The 20,845-nt window shown below is 39.9% G+C and overlaps 1 long non-coding RNA gene across 1 annotated transcript in view; it reads right to left on the reverse strand.

Annotated features, from left to right (window-relative positions):
• Positions 1-8,426: 8,426 nt before the first annotated feature.
• The window catches only part of LOC136794857 (uncharacterized), a 35,848-nt gene continuing 23,429 nt past the window's right edge, over positions 8,427-20,845 (reverse strand). Inside the window, exon 2 of the long non-coding RNA XR_010842245.1 lies at positions 8,427-10,913. This is a non-coding gene — a long non-coding RNA (uncharacterized lncRNA). The remainder of the gene's footprint in view (positions 10,914-20,845) is intronic.

A 20,845-nucleotide genomic window follows, 5' to 3' on the forward strand; every position in this document is an offset into this window, starting at 1 on the left:
TAATAGATACATAATGCTTCAGATTATAGTAAGTGCTCAGAATAAAAATAAAAGGGTAAAGGGGCACAGCAAGATAGGCAAGTGCTATTCTAAAAGTGTTCAAGGAAGGCTCTCTGATAAGGTGACATTTGGGCAGAATAAAGGGAGGGAACTGAGCCATGTGGGTATCTGAGAAAAGAGCACTGCAGACAGATGCTACAGCAAGTGTGAAGGTCCTGAGGTGGGAGTATTCCTGGCATGTTCAAAAAGCTTCAAGGTCAGTATGGCCTGAGAACAGGGAAGGGGGTGATAGAGGATGAGTCCAGGGATGTCGTGTAAGTGCAGGAAGCATTATAGGCCTTGAGGACAAGGGGTCTGTAGTTTAGGGCCAGGTTGGGGCTTGGTCATAAAAGTTGAAAGACATCAGCATGGAAATGGTATTCAAAGTCAAGAGGCTAGATGAGATCACCAAGAAAATGAGTTTAAATAGAGAAGGCAGGTTGACTCAAGAACTGAGCCTTGAGCAGTCCTGATATTTCAAGATGAAGAGGATAAAGGAGAAACGAAAAAGCAGCAGACTGTGAGGGAGAAGGAGATCCAAGAAAGGTGTCCAGAAGGCCAAGAGAAGAAAGCGTTTCAAGAAGGAGAAAGTGATCAACTGTAAATGAGTTGAGAGAGAAAATGAGGATTAAAAATTGACCATTGGATTTGGCAAGTAAATGCCCTAAGTGACCTTGACAAGACAGTTGAGGGAGAGTGGTAGGGCAGAAAGCCTGAGAGGAGTGGTTTTAAGAATGTATAGAAAAAAAAAAAAAAAAAGACTGAATGGTAGGGGAGGAAGTGTCTTTACAAAAGGAAAGACAACTCTTTCAAGGAAAATTGCTGTAAAGGAGCACAAAGAAATGGAACAGTATTTGGAGAAAGTGTGGAGTTGAGAGAGTTGAGTGGAGGTTTCACCACTAAAACTAAGCAAACAAAATAAAACAAAGCCAAGAGTTTTGTTTTTGTTTGAGATTGGAGCTATAGATATTTATGTGCTGTTAGGATTGATCCAGAAAGCAAAGAAATTTTCTTGAAATAGATAGTTAGATTTAACCCAAGGTTGAAGTCTGTAAAGTAGGAGGGGGATTTTAGCTGCATCATTTTGGATTGATTTAAAGGGAAAGTTGAGAGAGGAACTGTCACTAGTGTTACTATCATTTCTTGGTCATGACTTTATCTGGGCCCTACTCATAGAGGGGAATGTAGGAGAGCAAAGATAAAGGAACAGAAAGCTCAGAAAACTTCAGGGAAGAAGTCAAGGAAGAGATCTGAAGAGAATCTGTGGGATATAAAAAAACAAAAAATGGCTGACTGGAAGGGCTGTTCTGGGAAATTTTGATTATAGGTGTGTAGAAGTCAAGTGCAATCCTTTGGTTGGGTTTATAAGTTTTTAAGTTATTTATTGTGAATTAGTATGTAGTTTGTGTAAAAAAAAAAGCAGACAATATAGAAGTACATAGGACAAGATAATGAAAGCACACACACACACACACACACACACACACACACACATTCTTTCTCATATTCTACTCTCTAGGGGGAACCACTGTTAATTTGGTGCATATCCTTAGAGATGTGTATGGGTATATTTATAACATACATATATGTATGTATAATTAATTTATAAAAATAGAATCATATACTATTCATACTATTCTGCAACTTGCTTTTTATACCTAACATGTCTTTTGTATTTTTCCATCTCAGTAAAAAAGGCTCTACCTCTGTCTTTATAGAAAAAAATATGAATAGATAATACATGAAGATGATACACTATATAAAAGGGACAACAGGGTATATAGAGGATCTCCCTCTAATTTCCCAGCAGTCAGTTTCTCCCCAGAGGCAACCACTATTACCAGATCCTTAAATGTTCTTTCACAGCTAGGCAATGTGAATAAACACAGATATGTTGTATTTATATAAATGGTAGATTACCATACATGTTGTTATATATCTTGCTTTTTAAATTTTAACTATATATCTTAGACATCATTCCATAGAGAGCTGGCTCATTCTTCAAAATGGCAACATTGTATTCTATCTTTACTTAATCAAATCCTATAGCTGGATATTTCTAACTTTTCACAATGAAGTGAATTCAACCATACTGAGCAAAAATTTAGAATTTATTCAGCAAAGGAAAAGAGAAGAAACCAAAATACAGAAAGAGCAAAAGAAGGCATTTTAAACTATAAAGAACTGTAAATTAAAACTAAGTCTGGGGCTTTGTCTATTTGGCATTAAAATTAATTCTTGAAAAGTAATTTGAAATTCTAGGTGCTAATATTTTTATTTTCAAAAAGGAATTAATCTTTTTATTACTTTCAAAGAAGATATGACAATGAAGAGCATCTCTCTGTTTTGAATGCCTGAACCCTCTTAACAACCCTGATAAAGCATTTTTCTGGGACCAATCAGTGAAGGTCTAGAAAGTCATTTTTTGTTCATAAAAATGCCTGGTTAAGAAAGCATTCTCCTCCGTTTGGTATTTGTTAATGGCTATTACAGTTGACACTATTCATAGAGGCTGGTTTTACAGATACTCTGAATAAATTAATGTCACTGAAATGACACATCTACTAGGAAACTCCAAGGGGAAAAAAGTGATGTTTTTCCCTGTATATAAAATACACTATTAATTGAATTGTCTAGAAAGACGATGTCCTGTGGTGGCTGGAGTCTTAAGGTATGAGTCCTCATGTCGTTCTTTGACCACTGGGTGCGTGAAGTTGCATTATTCTATTCTCTTTGCTTCGATTTCCCATTTGGAAGACAAGAGAAATAATTGTGTCCGGTGCCTCTGCCTACCCCCCAAGCCGTGCTGAGAGAAGCAGAAATGAGAACCGGCACAAGGCAGAAAGTTTTCCAGTAAGGTACTGTTTCTGTCATCATGTTAGTATGACTCTGACCCGATGATGTCTCAAAGTGGGTTTAGAGGCAGCGAGATGTGTGTATCAGAACCAACTGGGGAGATTTGTCAAGCCACTCCCTGCGTTGCTCCTTCCTTCCATCACCTGTTGAGAACCACTGTAACTGAAGAAAACTTCAGTGACTGGTTCCAGCAGGTATGGGACATAAGTATTGGGCTCTAAAGAGTGGGAGATGGGCACATGTTGATTAAGGTCAAGGACTTCCGTTTCAGGAAGAGTGGAGTTGAATGTTGGCCCCACTCCTTCATTAACTGTAGGATTTTAAACAATCTTTTCCACCTTTTGAAGCCTTCATTTCCTCACCTGTAAAACACCTGCCTTTAAGGTTGTGGCTGCCAGGTAACTAGTTAGTGCTCAATAGTTATGCCATTGTTTCATCAGTAACTCCAATGTTAATTGTCCACTCTGAACCATGGATTTAAGGCGATATTTGTCGTTCTCTCATAAAGGTTTAATAGAGGTAGGATCCTTACACACATATACGCTTAAATGTAGAATTTAAAGGCCGGAAATAACTTTAAACCCATAAAGATTACCCTCACCAAACTCTCACCTTATGGATGGCGAAACTGAGGCTCAGAAAAGCAAGAGATTTATCCAAGGTTACAGGGATATGTCGAAGGGTCATGACTAGGGCCACATCTTCTGTCTTCCTGTCCAGCACTCTTCACTTCCTGCCTCTCAAACCACACATTTAATAAATACAAAAATACTTGTTTTAAGAAGTTAACGATGAGAAAGTTATTTCCTTTCTATGGCAGGGTCAGTGACGTCATTGCATAGAACAAGAAAAATCCTGTGAGATGGCCCTCATCCAGCTAATAAAATTAATAGCACAGGAAGGTGTGGAAAACTATGTCCTATTATTGCAGAGGTGGCATCCAAAGACCCAGAGATGAGTGAGTGACAGCCTAGGCTCTAGGACTCAGATAGAGACCCACATAGTGAGGCAAAAGACAGTGAATCAGGACAAGAGTTTCCAATATCCCTAACGGCCCCAAATCTGCTTCCCCAGATTGTTTCTGGACTTCAAGCTGCTGTGCCTCCCTTGAGGACTCTCAAGATTTCCAAAAGCTTCAAGTTTTTTCACATGGCTGCTTCTTCCTCATATCCTCGACTCCTGCTCTGTGACTAATACAGACACCAGTGTATCTGAAATGAACTTATACAATTCCCCTGCCCTGGATGAACCACACCCACGGGGAATTCAGGAAGCAGAGCAGGGGCAATGACTAACACCAAGAAACCTTACATTCAAGTCAGCAGATGAAGGCAAGTCTGTGACTCTAAAAACAGGCCCAAAGGATCTTCTGGGCTCCCTCAACAAGGAAGGGCACCATCACCAATTGAAGAGTTATGCTATGGGTCTGATTCCCAGGACCAAGTCGAGTGTAGGGGAAGGTCACAGAACTGGAAGCACACCCAGTCCAGTTCTGGACACCTGCCTGTCTGCCCATGAATGACCACTGTGGAATCTGAGGCAAGAGGACAGCCCCCGAAACTCAGCCCGGAGTCTCTGACTCTGAACGTGGCCCGGCCCTGCAACCACAGCATCTCCATTCCAGTCTTGGTCACCATCAGGAAGGCATCTGTTACCTCCTGCTTGGCCTCCAGTTCTGTGGTCACCAGTATAATCCAACAGCCATAAATTTCAAACTTGGCTACATGTTGCCCTACTTTCTAACTCTAACTGCCTGCAACTTGCCCTTTGAGAAAACAGCTTTACTCCTGAGTGCTCTCTGCTAAATGAGTGCCACCTTGTCTCTTTCCTCCACATCATCATTATAATTAATAAGCAACAATATCATCCCTGGTGGTTATGTTCTTATTAGGTGTTAACTGGCCTTAACATCATTATCTCATTAGGCCTTTCCACCTAAATTACTTTATCAGCTTCCCTCTGAAGGGGGTCTGGTACTGTCTGGCTGAAAGGAATCCCTTGCACAAACACGAGAAAGTGAAAGGATAATCACAAGCATTTAGACCTGCTCCAGATATTAATCTTCTTTAAAAATTTATGCTATTTCTACTACTAGGAATACTTTACATTGCTGTAAACCCTCTCATCCAGTGTGTTTAAAGCAATACCCAGGAGCTTTTTAGCTTAATCTCACTCATTTGATGAGGAAAAAATATATATTGTAGAAGAATATATTCTAAAATATTTACAACAGTTAAAACTCTCCCCTCCCCCATGACTGCCCACATTTCTATTTGGATAAATTCTCTCCAGTTTTTCTCCTTAAGAGGCTGAATTTCAAAATTTTATATAAAAGACTGTGAACAGATTTGCTCACTTAGTCCCCACTTCAGTTGTTCTAGATGCAGTCTTCAACTTCCCCTGACAGTGCTTAGCATTTCTTTAATAGCACTCATTTTGTAATTTAACATTTTGTAAGAAGTAGATGAAGACAATTCTACTTATAGATGAATGGACAACCCAGACTAATACATTTCTCTAGAAATGCTTTCATTCCTGAAGACAAATGACGCTTACTGCTTCCTCTGTTGTCCTCATGATTTCACGTTAACCGTGAACTCTTTTAATCTGTTCCTCCTTTATTTCTAGGTTGTGCACATTCTCCAGAGGTTGGGGGACATGACGTCGAGAGTTCAAGCCTGCCCTTTCCACCTATTAGTCACTTTTTGTTTTCCATCCCAGTTACATCCTCCCTTCCTTGCCTTCCTGTGTACCTTAATCATCTCCCATGTAATTCATCATTCATCCTCACTTTCCATAGTAATTTCCTATTTTTAAATCTTATTATCTCATATTCCTCATTAACCACTTATCTTTCAAACTCTGTTGTTCGTTTAATTTTCTCACAATTTGTGTAGTTATTTGGTTTGCAGCATTCATTTCCCCCTTCTTGCTCACCCACCCATCAGTCATCTCTTTCCCTTCTCCTTCCTACTTTCCAAATCCCAAGCTCTTTTTTTATGAAGGTGTGGATCATGATTTGAATTAGTGGAGATGAATCTTAATGTCCTCAGACTCTCTATTAATTTTTAATATCAAATTATCTTCCCATGTGGGAAATCTAGGTTTCTAATTCTCAAGCCTTCCTACAGAGGCAATCAAATTCACTAGGTCTCTTTTTTTTACTTAATTGGAGATAATACAAGTCTCAAATGAAATTTTGCACAGTTGGTTTTTATCTGAGATGCGCTGACCATTCTTTTTCCCCTTTGCAATTGAAGCCCAGTATCATGGCCAAAAGACATCAATGTCCTTTGCATCTGTGTCATATAAAACTTCTCTTAGATTGAAAGTAAACCCCTAAATACAAATCCTGCTGTCATCAAACTTTTTGTTAATGCCCAGTCTTTTCTCCAAGAAAAGCATGACTTTATTTTTTGAACTTTTTTGTTTGCATTTTATTTTGTTTTTGAAACTTCACAGGCTTCAGAGCCTTCTTCCCTTTCTCTTGATCTTCCGTTCCTCCTCCTGAAATATCAGGATAATTCGTTTCAGCAAACTCTGGAGACATACATTCTTCCCTTTATTTTCTCCACTTTAGGATCCTTCCTCACTTCATCCTTTTCCCACAGGTACCTTCCTATTTCAAGTGTATGACAGGGACCAATTCCTGTCTTTGCAGAGTCTCACCTTTATGTTCTTCCTCACTTCCCCTCTACTGGTTTATTTTACTCCACACACGCACTCTGTTTCCATCCGTGAGCACGGTCAGCAGTTTGTGTGGCTGCTGAAGTTCTCCCAGCCTGTCTCCCTGGTCAAGAGGTCTGCCCTTTTCTTCCCACAGTGCCCCTCAAATGCTGGCAAGGAAAAGGCATTGTGATCATCAGCTTTATTAGTGATAACATCAAGGCAATGGGAATAAACATACTGACCAAGGGACAGCCTCATTACCCCATGATTAAAGAAAGAATTGGGGCAATTTCTCAAATTCTGTCTCCCTATTGTACTTCTCTGGAGATCTGTGTTCATTTTTCAATGGATGTTTATTGGATTTCCAACTCCATCACAGGTATTTGATGGAATAAGTTTAGTAAATTGTAACCACTGAAACCTACCATGCATTTCCATGATTATGAGTTTCATTCTAAGCTAGCCTGGGAGTTTCCTGGAGGTCCAGTGTTTAGAACTTGGTGCTTTCACTGCCGAGGTCCCAGGTCCAACCCCTGGTCAGGGAACTAAGATCCCACAAGCTATGTGGCACAGCCAAAAAAAATGCTAAGCTAGCCAAAGGTGTAGATTGCTTGTGCATGGGAAATCCTGCTCATTGAATTAGTATATTTCTTTGAAAAGAATTCATTTTCTCTGAGTTAATCATTTTTATATAATCCAAGTCATCTACTCTTTTTTCAAAAATATGACCCCTTTCCCCCTCACTATTATGTTATAATTCATGCACGATTTCTCTTGAGGTACAATATAGTCTAATTTTCTTTATTATTCAATTTGGATCCTGTTAAGTGAGACAGGCACTCACTGACAAGAAGGAGCATTTAAATTTTGGCAAATAAGTTCATTTGTATTCAGAAAGCTTTGCACCCCTCATATTTAATAAACCTTTCCATTACAGAGTAAAGAAATCCTGCAAAATAGTCAAACAGATTAGCAATGGGGCCACCAAGAGAGTACATTCAACCCCGATTCAGAGATGTCTCAGTTTATCTGTTTTCTGTCAGTCATTAAGAAAGATGAAATATACAATTATGTACAAGGAGACAGAACTCCTAATTCTTTCATCCTAGCTGAAGCAAAAGAATTTTAATTGCTTGAAAAAATTAGATTTTTGTTTCCTCTCAAGAAGGACAGAAAACAAATGTAAATTGCCTTAGAGTCAATGGCTGGAGCTACAAGACTTCGGAGTAGACAAATAAGAGGTAGTCCATCATTTGTATTTTTTCTTCATAATGGCCAGGATCCAGATATTTCGAAATATGAGACTTCTGACAAAATATTCCCTTTTCTGCTACAGCTCCTCCAGCATGTAAAAAAAAAAAAAAAAAATTCCCCTTTCATTAGAATATGTAGAGTTGTATAGATTTACTGATACCACTTCTGCTTAATGAGAGTAACACTGCACTAAGATATTTGAATATGCTGTCAATTATTCCAGGGTTGATTTTCCATTTATGTGAGTTATCAGGCCCTTTGTTTCTCTTGTAAGTCCTATCAGCCATCTGATGTTGTGAACTTTACACTGTTTTTAGTATATTTACAAGAGGTAAAGTAAGAACAAGGAGAAGAGATGAAGCATTAATCAATCCATTTAGTAATACAGTACAGCTGCAAAAAAAAATGAAAGCAATAGAGAAGATTAAAGCTCTTGGCCACAGAGAGGTATAAGCATTAACTGGAGGTGTCAGTACATTCCTTGACCTCAAATGGGAGGCAAAATTGAGAGTCAAGAGTAATTAATTCCAGCGTTTAAATCAGATATTGAAGTCCCTAAAACTATTTCCCAAGATAAAAGTCTCAAATAAAACAGTTTATGTCAGCAATTCTGAATATGAAATTCCATTGATTTATTTTTCCATAAAGTATTTTCTGCACTTAGAGATAACTGTCAGATAGAGTTGCTAATGATGGAAGAAACAAAGATAAAGAGAAGTCACATAGGAGTCACAATGAGGTAAGAATATATAACAATATCTTTTTGTCTGATTAGTGTTTTCCCTTTCCTTTTTAAAGAGGCCACCAGCCATAGTGAATATATGAAACACAGTATACAAGAAATATGTCTATTTAGTGAGAGGGATTTTTTTTTAAGTTTAGGAACTAGTCACCTAGAGTCTCCCCACCTGAGCAAAGATAGGTTGCAGAGGATGGGGTAGACAGTGACCATCACTGTATAGCAGATTATCTCAGATTTATTCCAAGAAGTGAAAAGTCATCTCTTCCTTTTATCGGGACATAGATCTTTTCATGGTGACCCTGGGCTGAAATAATTACCTGGATGTGTATCTCAGGGCACCTCAAAATTGCTTGAGCAGAATGAGGCACCTGCCTGTAGCCAGTTACCCACTAGCACACTCCCCTGGAACATCATCAAAAGGAAAGCCAGCAGATGAAGGGAAGGAGGGTTTTGTCCCCTCTCCTGTGAAAGCTTCTGGAGTGTGGGAAAATGTCAGACTTACCTTGTATCTCCAAACCTAGCCCACCCAGTACAAAGCATGTGGTGTATGCTCCATAGAAATATGATGAAGGAAAGGAGAGGGAGAAAGGCAGGGAGAGAAGAATGGATGAAAAAGGGAATAAAGCCTCTATGAGCTCTACAGGGTATGTTTCTGGAACCTTCTCAACTCCAAAGGGGAGAGACAGACTCATTGTATCCTACATGGTTGATAAAAACCCCTCCAAAAAAGAACAGTCAAATGACTATTGCAGATCTATTTGACCTAACAGCTTAGGAACAATTGAATTAGAAACTAGACAGTTGTCCTGTAGTCCAGGGCCTGATGTTAACATTTTTAGAGCTGGAAGGGATCTTGAAGTCATTCAAGATACCTCCAAGTGGAATTTAATGTGACTTGACCATAGTCACATAGCTTGATAGTCTTAGAATAAAGACTAAAACCTGGGTCTCAACGTTTCCAGCCCAGCATGTCTCACACTGCAGTTTTCCTACATAGGACAGAAGCAATTGCTGATTCTCTCCCTTTATATTTCCTGACCCAAGTCACTTAATATCTCCCCTTCCAGAAATCCTACTAATCCTAAGCCCTTCCCTTGACACCACAGGACTTTAGCTTGCTAGGGAAACAGTTCACACTAGTTCACCGAGCATTTATAGAATGCAGACTTGTAATTCTTGTAAAAGCTTGGTCACTAGGCATGATTAAGGCAAGAGAAAGTACTCTATTAATTGGAATCCTGGACTTGAGAATATCTTTATGGCCACTTGTTTGCTGTAGCCCCTGCTCTTCACACTCAAGAGAAACTAGAATATAAGTTCCATGAGGGTAGGAACCATGTCTATCTTGGTCTTAAGTCTCCACAGTGTCCACTAGTTACTTAACTGTCTGTTAAATTATTGAACACGACCACAAGTTCTATATTTCATGGTTCCAAGAATGTTCCTTGATGTCCTCATTTGCAAATAATTGACAGTACCACCCTTCAGTGAAATATTTTTGAAAATCTCCATTCCACTTGATCTCCATCTAGTTAACTCAACACAGGATCTGATCACCCAGCCCACAAGAGTTCAAGCTCCATTTGACTTGATCTGCTCTGTTAGCTAACAACCCATACCCCCGAGTAAATGAAGGCACATTAAGGGCTAACATTCTAGAACTGGAAGAGAGACAATCTATGACTATATCTTCATTTACAAGCCCTAGAGTGCAGAATGGAAATGTGTATGCTAATAAATTGGTGTCTCCTTCAAACCACTGCTTGCAGGATCTTTACTAGAGGACAGGCTGAGCTGTGTGTGGAGAAGAATTGAGCAGGAGGACCACTGGGGTAGTCTGCCTACCCTTCATGGTCACAAACAATCCAGCTGGGGCACCCAATTTATATATCCCAGTAGGAAAAACAGGATTCCTGCAGTAAACTATCCCCATGCTCCTCTATATTCTGGTTACTACCTACTTTCCACAACCAAGAAACTTCAAACCATTTCTTCCATCCCCACACAGAGTTCTCCCTAAAAGAATAGCTGGTATTATTTTCCTCTCCCTATATTTCCATAGATGTGTTAGCACACTGTGGACCTTTTAGTGCCCTTATGGGTTAGTCCTCCAAGCAGTTGTCCAGCTGGTCTTTCTTTAATTTGACCCTGATGGCAGCCATTACTTGAAGAAGGCAATCTAGTGAGAAACTGCGGTTGATGTTCCTCTTCTCTCAGGCGGTAGGTAGCCCATCCATAAGGTCTTAATGGTGGTGTCCAGGGGCCAGGGTTCAAGAAGTTCAGAAGCAGCGATGGGAAGCAATATAGCAAAAGGCCATGCTCCTCCAAAGGAGTGGGTTTTCTGTCTCAGCAACTGTAAAATTATAAATCAAAGATTAAAAAGTTAAGCCACTGCTCAAGTGAGGATCTTGGTAAATACATGGCTTAAACAAAACCCGTTGATGGATTCATTGGCATCTGAATGAAGCCTGGTTTTTCAGACAATGGGGCAGAGACTACAGGAACACACAAAGTATGCCTAAGGATTCTCTGTTCCTTTGTTTATTTTGCTAAACCAAAGAAAGAGGAAAATTATAATTGCTATTAAATATAAGTGAATCCGCATGTAGAAAGGATGTAGAATGAGTGGGCTACGGAGAGACAAACTGGGGAAAAAGGAGAGAGCCCACAGAATGCAAAACCAGCCACTGTTTCTTCACAGTGTTTCACGGGGCTCACCTTAATGGAGTTTGATTTTGTGACCTGAGTGAGAGTTGAATAAAGAATAGTATTTGGGGATAAATTTGGATTTAAGATCCCATGAAAAGTGAGAAGTACAGTGACCCAAACTTTACCCAGTTCCTGGGCAACCAAATGATTGATTTCCAGTATAATTAACAAAATAAGAGTGATAAGAACTTCACCTGAAGATGGTCTAGGTGAAGCATCACTAGTTTAGGGCATCTCTGCCCAAAGCATCACAGGAGATGTATTGTCCACCACTGCCAAGGTCTAGGCAAAACCACCAAATCAATGACTATCTTTGGCTGCCATCCCCTCCCTTTCTGTGCCACTCTGTCCCCTATCTCAGGCTCCAGGAACCCAAGTGCATGTTCTATTACCCATCCGCTCAAATTTCTTTAATACCACAAATACTAGTTTAACAGGAAGTCTTCCAATGGCTAGATTTGAGTATTTCATACTAGAGTATTAACAATTGGTGGCTTTAACATTCCCATGGGATATTTTCAGTTTAAAAATGGACTTATAGGGCTTCCCTGGTGGCGCAGTGGTTGAGAATCCGCCTGCCGATGCAGGAGACACGGGTTCGTGCCCTGGTCCGGGAAGATCCCACATGCCGCGGAGCGGCTGAGCCCGTGAGCCATGGCCGCTAGGCCTGCGCGTCCGGAGCCTGTGCTCCGCAATGGGAGAGGCCACAGCAGTGAGAGGCCCGCATACCGCAAAAAAAAAAAAAAAAAAAAAAAAAAAAAAATGGACTTATATACATGAAACTCTTAATTACTGGAATATGGGAAGAAGAGAGACGAGAGGATGAGCAAGTAAAGGGGTAGGGCTTGTCATGCTTCTTGTTTAATCTCACCACCATTCCACACCAACCCCCAGCCTCCAAACAGTGGGCTTCAGCAACTTTGCCTCCAGTGACAGTGAACAGCGGCTAACTCCAGACTGAGATAGCAGGCCTCTCCTCAGAGACATGAAGAAAAGGATCCTTTAGAGCTGACATCCAAGCCTATAGAGAAGCCTCCTACAGATACCAGTGATCATGTCTGCATTCTAGATGTCTCTCCTGGTCCAAATCCCTCATTATACTAAGAAGCACACTGAAAGGTGAGTGGCATACCCAGTTCACACAGAGACTGACTAAATGGTAGTGCCAACACTAAGCCTAGATCTCCCAAATTCTAGTCCACTGCCCTGCCCAAGTAAATCCCCATGAGCACAACCCACTGTTTTAGCTCCAGACACAGGCGGGAGGAACAGGTTCTTCAAACTCTACAGCAGTATTTGGGTAGTGTCTGAGTAGTAATTTCCCCTTCCTGGACAACAATCTGGTTCAGTGGGTCTGGGGGAGGCATAGGAATGTTAACAGGTCCCCTGGGGGATTCTGATCCATGAAGTATAGGAACCACCCCTGTGCTTCTGTTGTTACTCCTCTACCTATCAGCACCATGCATATGACTGGAAGGTCCCCCTGAGGGTCTGTTCTGGGGACATCCTCTGGAGCCCAGAGATCAAAGGGCTGTTGACCATTGGGGCACAAGTCAGAGCCCTGAAGACAAACCCCAGCCTTGAAATCTCAAAGAAAGAATGCTTAGAATGTGCCAGAAAGGTCTCCTCTTAGGCCCTGTTGACCTTAATGACTTTGTGGCCAGCAATAATCCAGCCATACCCTCAAGCTTCCTGTATGACCAATCTTCTAAAATGTGCTGAGCCCCTACTTTGTGTATCATTGTGCAGCAGGTCTGAGATGCACAAAGAAAAGGAAGATCAACATACATACATACATACTTAAGAACATCAACATACATACATACATAAGAAGATGCACAAAGAAAAGGAAGCTCAACATACATACTTAAAAGGAAGATCAACATACATACATCAACAATACAGAGCAGTATCATTGAAATGGAACACAATAACACAGCTCAGTGTCATACAAGCACGTTCCACATAGTCCAATGATTTCCAAACCCACTGCCTGGCAGAAGCTTGTGGCAGTTCCTAAACCTCCATCCTGGAGATTCTGATTCAGTGAGCCTGAGGAAAAGCCCAGAATTTGCATTTTTAACCAACTCCCAAGTGAATTGACAGATGGGCATTTGAGACCCTTATATTGTTTTTGAGGGCTGACTGTGAAGAATCCAAAGGAATCTAGCTTAGTTGCTCTTTATAGTCACAGTTTACAGCTCCTCAACATTCCTAGCCTACTCAAATTGGCCCCTAGATGCATGTTTGTTTGGTTTTATTCCTCTTAGGTCAGTCTTGGCCTATGCTATCTTCCTACTTCTTACTTCCTGCTTAGGGCTTCCTTTATCTTCCAAGTAGGAATTTGTTTTCTAGAAAAGGGTACAGCTTTATTCTTTGGGGAAACACACAGGCAAAAGCCAATGTACACAGCCGTATATTGTATGATTCTATCCACATGAAGCATCTAGAATAGGCAAATCCCTAGAGATAGAAATCATATTAGTGCTTTCCAAGGGCTAGGGGGTAAGTTTGAGGGATGACAGCTAACGGATACTGGGTTTCTTTGGGGGGATGATGGAAACATTCTAGAATTAGATAGTTGTGATGATTGCACAACTTTGTGAATATATCAAAAACCACTGGATTATACATTTTAATAGGGTGATTTTTATGGTATATGAATTATATCTCAATTATTGAAAAGCTCATGTAAAAGTATGGGCCCCACGTATCACATACAGGTGGATCACCTGGCTCCCTGGCTCCTTACAACTATCAAGTGACATCTCCAGGGAAACAAAGGCAAAATTTTGCCAGGGTAACTGATGACAATAACAGCTACCATTTACTGCATACTTACTATGTGGCAGACACCATAATACATACATAGTACATAGTTATCTCAGATGATATATCAGAACCAAAGATGTGTATACTATTATTATACTGTTATTGTTAACATTTTACAGATGATAAAATGGAGGCACAGTGGGGTTAAAGAACTTGACTAGGCCCGTAGCTAATAAGTGGCAAAATTGAGTGCTAGGGAGGTGTTGTTAAACAGGCACCAAAAGACTCTGCCCAAAACCATGTCCCTCATGGACCTGATATTCCCACCTTTAGATTTGGGGAAAATAGAATAATAATAAAAATAATAATAGTGATAACAATGTAGTGAAGATTTATTGAATGCTTTCTATGTTCCAATTGCTCTACTAAATTCTCTACATAGATTATCTCATATAATCTTCATAAAAACTCTGTGAGGTACATGCTAATGTTATCCCCAATTTGCAGAAGTGAAAGTAAGGCAGAGGATGCTAAAGTAACCTGCCCAAAACCACACAGCTAGTAAGTGATGGAGGCAGGATTTGAACACAGACCCTTACTGCTAAGTCACTTTGTCAGAGATCCAAACTTAGATTCCTACGAGGTCTAAGGATGAAAGAGTGAAGTGGGCCCCATATGTTTCTTGAAATGCAAAACAGTATCTACACATCTTTTATTTATATATCAGTAAGTCTGTAGATATAGAGATGTGATACAATTCTCTCTTAATACTGTTAATACTTAATATTCTTAATACTTAAGACAGAACAAAGCACGAGAGCAGTAATAAATGGCAAATGACACTTTGCCTCAATGTTGGGGACACAAAAAGAAGTGACAGAAATAGTGGCAAATTGGAGAAAGAACACACTTCCTCTAAAGGGGCAGCCACCATTCAACTCTTTGTTTCCAGGTGTGTATATGGTGCAGTACTGCCCTATTTTCTGAGAGAAGCCAGAAAAACAGAGTTTTACATGAAATCTTTTGGTTTTAAAAAAAATGGCAAAGAATTCTGCAGACTATATTTGTCCTGTAGCAGTCCACTCTAAACCTCCAAATAAGGTAAATGACCTCCTCCAGCAGTTCTTTGGGACTGGAATTTAGGATCGAGGGTAAAGAAGTGACAGGATGAGTCTAGAATGGTGAAGAGGGGCCATGTATGAAAACTCCTGATGCACACCTGAGGTAGGTAAATCTCATTCTACAGGCTAGGGAAAGCAGGAGCTGTGTGGTTTTGTGTTTTGTTTTGTTCTGTTTCAGAAGAGTAAGGGACTAAATCAGAAAGACATTTTTGAGATCCATGTGAAGGACAGAATAGCTGGGAAAGATAGCTGAGGCAGTGAGACCAGTTGTCAGCCCCAAACCGAGGCAGTGGCAATGAAAGCAAGAGAATGGACTTAATCAACTAAGCAAAGACCTTCCTTAATAAATGACAGATCTGCTTGTATCAAAAGAGAGTATATGTACACTCAATCACATAGCTATAGCATCACTTGATAAAGAAAAGACCATCATTATGAAGAGGGAGACAGCAAACATGAGGAAGAGAGCTATGGGAGAAATAAGAGGGGTTTCAGGATACAAACTTGTTTGAGGCTGGATTTGGCATGTAAAAAGGAAAGAAAATGTACTTGGCTAGGGATGAGACAGCTTGAAAACTGCCTAGGAAAACAAAAAGTGAATGAAAATAATAAAAAGAACACATATAAGGAGGTCATATATTAAGAAATTAAGAAGATATATAGGGAACCATCAGGGAAAAAAATAATCAGGCAATGAAGATTGGTGAACGTTCCTAAAGTCCATATTTAATGTCAATGATAGATATCAGGGAAGGCATTTTAAAAAGATGCTATAATAAAGGCAGCAAGGAAATTGCTTTAACAGAGACAGAATTCAAGAATAGAGACCACAATAGAGGTATTTATAAGGAACAGAAGAAAAAGAGGGCCAAAATATGGAAAAGGATTTTAGTTATTGGAGATCAATGGGAAAAGAAGAATTTTAGAGATGTCAGAAAGGAAAATATGACAGGATTTTGGAATATTCTCAGAGTGAAAATAAGATCTGTTCTATAAAAAATACAAAGTTCTCTCTCCACAAGTGCTTAAGAAGCAGCCCAGAGGATGGCCAAAGATAACACCAAAGCTGCATTCCAAGGGCATGAGGGGGAGAATGCAGTTACCAGAAAGTTCCAAAAGGGAAAGGAGTGAAAATTTTCATCTTTACCAAGCTTGCTTTTCATTGGTTATAACATGGCCCAGACCGGAATAAAGTGTTCAACAGAACCATCTTCTTCAGAGGTAACCTTGTGATAGGCCAGAACATTCTTGGAGAACTGCCACTGTCACAAACGCAGAATTTTTAAAAGGAGGAGCCTTCACCATATACATGGTCCAGGGATAAAAAGGACCACCAACAACAGTAAAAAAAAAGATCCTATTTAAAGGCATAAAGTTGTACATTAAAGGGGAAGAAATACCAGGAGAGAGGAAAGAGCAGCAGAAAGGGACATTACTGAAGTGTGTGTCATATAATACCTGGCAGCTTATGTACAGTATTTAAGTCCCGCGTCAGACAGTCAAAGTTACTCCATTTTGCAGGAGAAAGTGTAAAATAAACTATGTAAAATAGTTACTTGCTAAAAATCACATAGTAAGTTTTAGAGCCAAGTCTTGTTGGATTCTCAAGCTTATGCATTCTCCACTATACCATACTGTTTGACCAAGGGCCATCTTCCACCCAGATTACTGCAAAAGCCTTCCCAACTGGTAAAGCTCACCCTCTCCATCCTGCATCCAGTATGTAGCCTAGCCAGAGCAATCATCCAAAAACAAATTTCATTGTGGCACTGCCCTACTCAAATCCCTTCAATAAATTCCCTTTGGTTTTCAAAGGAGTTCAAACTACTTAGCTTTCCCTACAAGGTCCATCAGGATCTGGCCCTGCTCACCTCCCCAGCCTCATCTCAAGCTCCTCTCATTGCAGGTGACAATTCAATGACTCTGAATATATTTAAGTCCCTGGAATGCACCATGGATCATTCTCGCCTCCAGGCCTTTGCATGTTGTCCCTAATGCCTGGAGCACTCTTCTCCCTGACCTCCTGACCCCTCCTTTTAACACATTTTATTGGAATTATCTGTATCTGTTCTGAGATCCCTACACCTCCTCTACTGTGAGCTAGCTACAGGAGGAAAGATCCTGTTTCTATCTCTGTCACTCTTGAATCTACAACACTAGCACATGCACTGGTGTATCAAAACACATATGTTTTGAAATGGATAATAATTTGATGAGGCAAGGGCCATCACAAGTTACTAAGTGAAGCTATATCAGTGGAAGCCAAACCCATAACTGACCCCAAAACCCTTACTCTTGACATCTGCAATTTACTGTCCAATGCTGAATATTCTTACACATTCCAAAACTTGCACCGATATTTTTTAGACATGTGATGTATATGCTTCCTGTGCTCAGAGCTATAAATAATTCCAAGGACAAGCCTCACTTCTTGCCCTAAACAAGCTTACAGTTTAGTGGAGGAGCTTTCATTTTGCCAACATGTTCCAACTCACATTCTCTTTAAATCCTTTCAAGACTGAGCTGAGAAGGGATCCTTGACAGTTTATCAAGAATTTGGTAACTGCCAATTGACTCCTACCGGTCCACAAGGGGCTTAAGGGCTGAGGCTCATCATTATCATCCCAGTGGTTAGATAGGGCCTGATATATAATAACAAGTTTAAAAATCACCAAATGAGTGAAAGAATAAATGAATGAATGAACAATCAAATAAATCAGGTCTTGGAATAAACCTTTGGAAACTGGGTCACAGCCTTACCAGGAGTTCTCCTCCAACACTAAACAGATAAATGACTTGGTGACAAGTCCCCTAAGGAAGAACCAGCCCCTTAGTCACACATACATACTGGCCAGCCTGCAGAGCCAGTGGAGCATGGGGGCAGGGAAAAAGAGGAGCAGGGTAGGATTTTAAATGATTCTCTTCTGTGTCCTCAGGTTTAGAGGGGAGATGCTGTGGGGCAGACACACCCATGTAGAGTATTGAGATGGCTTCACCCAGCCCTCTACAACCCCAAACCTGCTCCCTGAGGCACACCATAGAGGTAGGTCAAGAAATAAATAGATAGATAGGTCAATGTAGTGTTCAGCACACATTTTCACTACCTAGAAATAAAACACTTTGGTGGCATATTATTAAAGTATATTAATAATTACCAACATGAATATTCAGTTGAAACAGATATTTGCTAGTTTCTGTACCTTTCAAAATCAGACCAAAAATCTGAACAGAAACAGCTATCTAAACAGTATCCTTTTTACACACACACACACTCCTGCACTCCTGAAATTTTCCTCCCTGCTGCCAACTTGTTAGTTATTTGAATAAACATTATTTCTGCCACTCGTTTTAGCACCAAATAGTACCTTGTAGTCTGTTAAAAAACCTTTATCAAAGTTAGAGTGTGGTATTATTTTGACAGCAGACAGTCCTTTGCTTTTGTGTGGAATCACTGTGTTGCCTGAATTTGCTTTTGTGCAGACAATCAGCAGGTCATTAACAAACCGTAGAAATTGCCCTGGACTCAGGATGGAACCCTGGGGACCTGAAGCCGTAATTGAGAGAAGATATGGTGTTGCTGACAGTTACCTCTGATGGCAGTTTAAAAAGTATGATTGCAACCACATGACAGCTTAATATAACAAATCCCTGAGCTGTTCACATGGCAAATTCTGATTAACGGTATCAATAATCATTATGAATTTTTAAGTTTTGGTGGAGCACTCCATTACCTCCTACTATTAGAGGACAAGACTAACAAGCTCTTTTATGAAATTACCATGTTTATCATTATTTTACTGCCTCTGGTTTTATATATCAGTGAACATGATATGACCTATAGTTTATTCAAATGGGGGGGGCAGGAGTCCTGCTGCACATTTAGAAGGTTCATGAAGAAACTTTGCATAAGAAGGTGAGAGTGAGATAAACTGAAATTCAGTTTATGAGCCAGAATTTGCCACTTTTACACATGCACATATGCGTGTGTGTGTGTGCATGCACACACACAGGATAAGGTCTATTTCACTACTTCCACAATTGGCAATGATGTGGGCATAGTGAAAAGATTTCAGGCTCCCTCCAGAAAGCCCTTCGGCTACAAGAAATATCATCCTACATCTAATAAACCCATCTGAGATATATCTCCCATATGATAAAACCCTGTTTTGTTTTATTCCAACAAATTGGTCCTTGGATTCCTCTCACAGCTGTTGCTGCTATTGTTTAAGCTATATTGAGCCCTGGAATGAGCAAGGTGCTGCATACAACAGTCAGGATCCCTGTATCACTGGACTGTGCAAGCATTAGTTGGTATCACCTGTGAGGAGTACTGAGCACCCAAGATATTTAAAGGTCTGATACATAATAAGCGCTTAACAAATAGGGGCCAACAATATTTTTAAATTAGCATATTCTGGGAGTTTAGTCTCAGGAGAAAAATGGGAATAGGTTCCTAAACCAGATTACCAGCAAGAGAATAAGAAAGCTGAAATAAGCAAACAAACAGATAACTTCCCCCTTCACTATTCTCCATCAGTTTGGTTTGGCTTGAGAAACACTGGTGTGTGCCCAGCACTGTAATAGCACAGGAGACACAAAGACTAACGTGGCCACTCCCTGACCTTCTGCTGGAGGAATGACACACCTGGGATTCTTTCCAAGTGGGGTCTTTTACCATTGCAATAGCATTTAGAAAGTTTATTATATAAAGGCATACAGTTAATATAATCCCATGAAAGGAAAGCATTTGCTCTTCTCGATAGTTTTTTTTCCAGCTTTATTGAGGTATAATTTACAAATAAAATTTTAAGATATTTAAAGTGTACATTGTGATGATTTGATATATGTATACCTTGTGAAAGCATTCCCCCATCTAATTAATTAGCACATTTTATCACCTCACATGTTTATCTTTTTATTTTCTAGTGAGAGCATTCAAGGTCTTTAAATATCTCTAAGAGATAGTAAATTTTAATTATATAACAGTGTTATCAATTATAGTCAATATGTTATACATTAGATCCCCAGACCTTTTTACCAACCCCTCCCTATTTCCCCCACCCCCATCATGACGTAGGTTAATTGGCTTTTTCCTATTTGCAGGGGGTCTCCTCCTTAATTTATTCCTCCTATAAGTAGAGGAATTATCTTTTTATTTTGCTCTGACTCTTACCAGAATTGGTGGATGTTTCAAATATGCTCAAAAGAAATACATGTGAACTAAATGTACACTCAATAAAAAAATAAAGCCTGTTACAGCAAGCCTATAGTTATACTGCTTACCTTATATATAAAATACATCATATCCGTCACCAAAAAAAATTACCAGTATCAGGAGATAATTCTAATCCTTTTGGTCTATCTGGACACATCATCTGCAGACATATGGTTAGATTTCCTCAACACTTTGAATTGTTCAATATAATCACTGAGTCTTGTGGGTGAGGTTTTTGCCCCCTCAAATTTCCCTTTCCATTTTTACCGAATTTCAGCAAATTCCTTTCTGGAGTTTAAGACAGACAAGAGGCCTTGCCCTCTCCGTATTAACCCTGGGCCATTTCTGGTCAACTTGGGATTGAGGGGCTCACACTTCCTCCTCCTCCTCCTCTCCGTCTTCCTACTTTACTAGCCTTGTTTCCCTCTGTTTTATTTTCCTCTGAAGTTTTTTCCCATGTTTTGAGTA

This window comes from Kogia breviceps, chromosome 9 (genome assembly GCF_026419965.1).
Source record: "Kogia breviceps isolate mKogBre1 chromosome 9, mKogBre1 haplotype 1, whole genome shotgun sequence".
NCBI classification, from domain to species: domain Eukaryota; kingdom Metazoa; phylum Chordata; class Mammalia; order Artiodactyla; family Physeteridae; genus Kogia; species Kogia breviceps.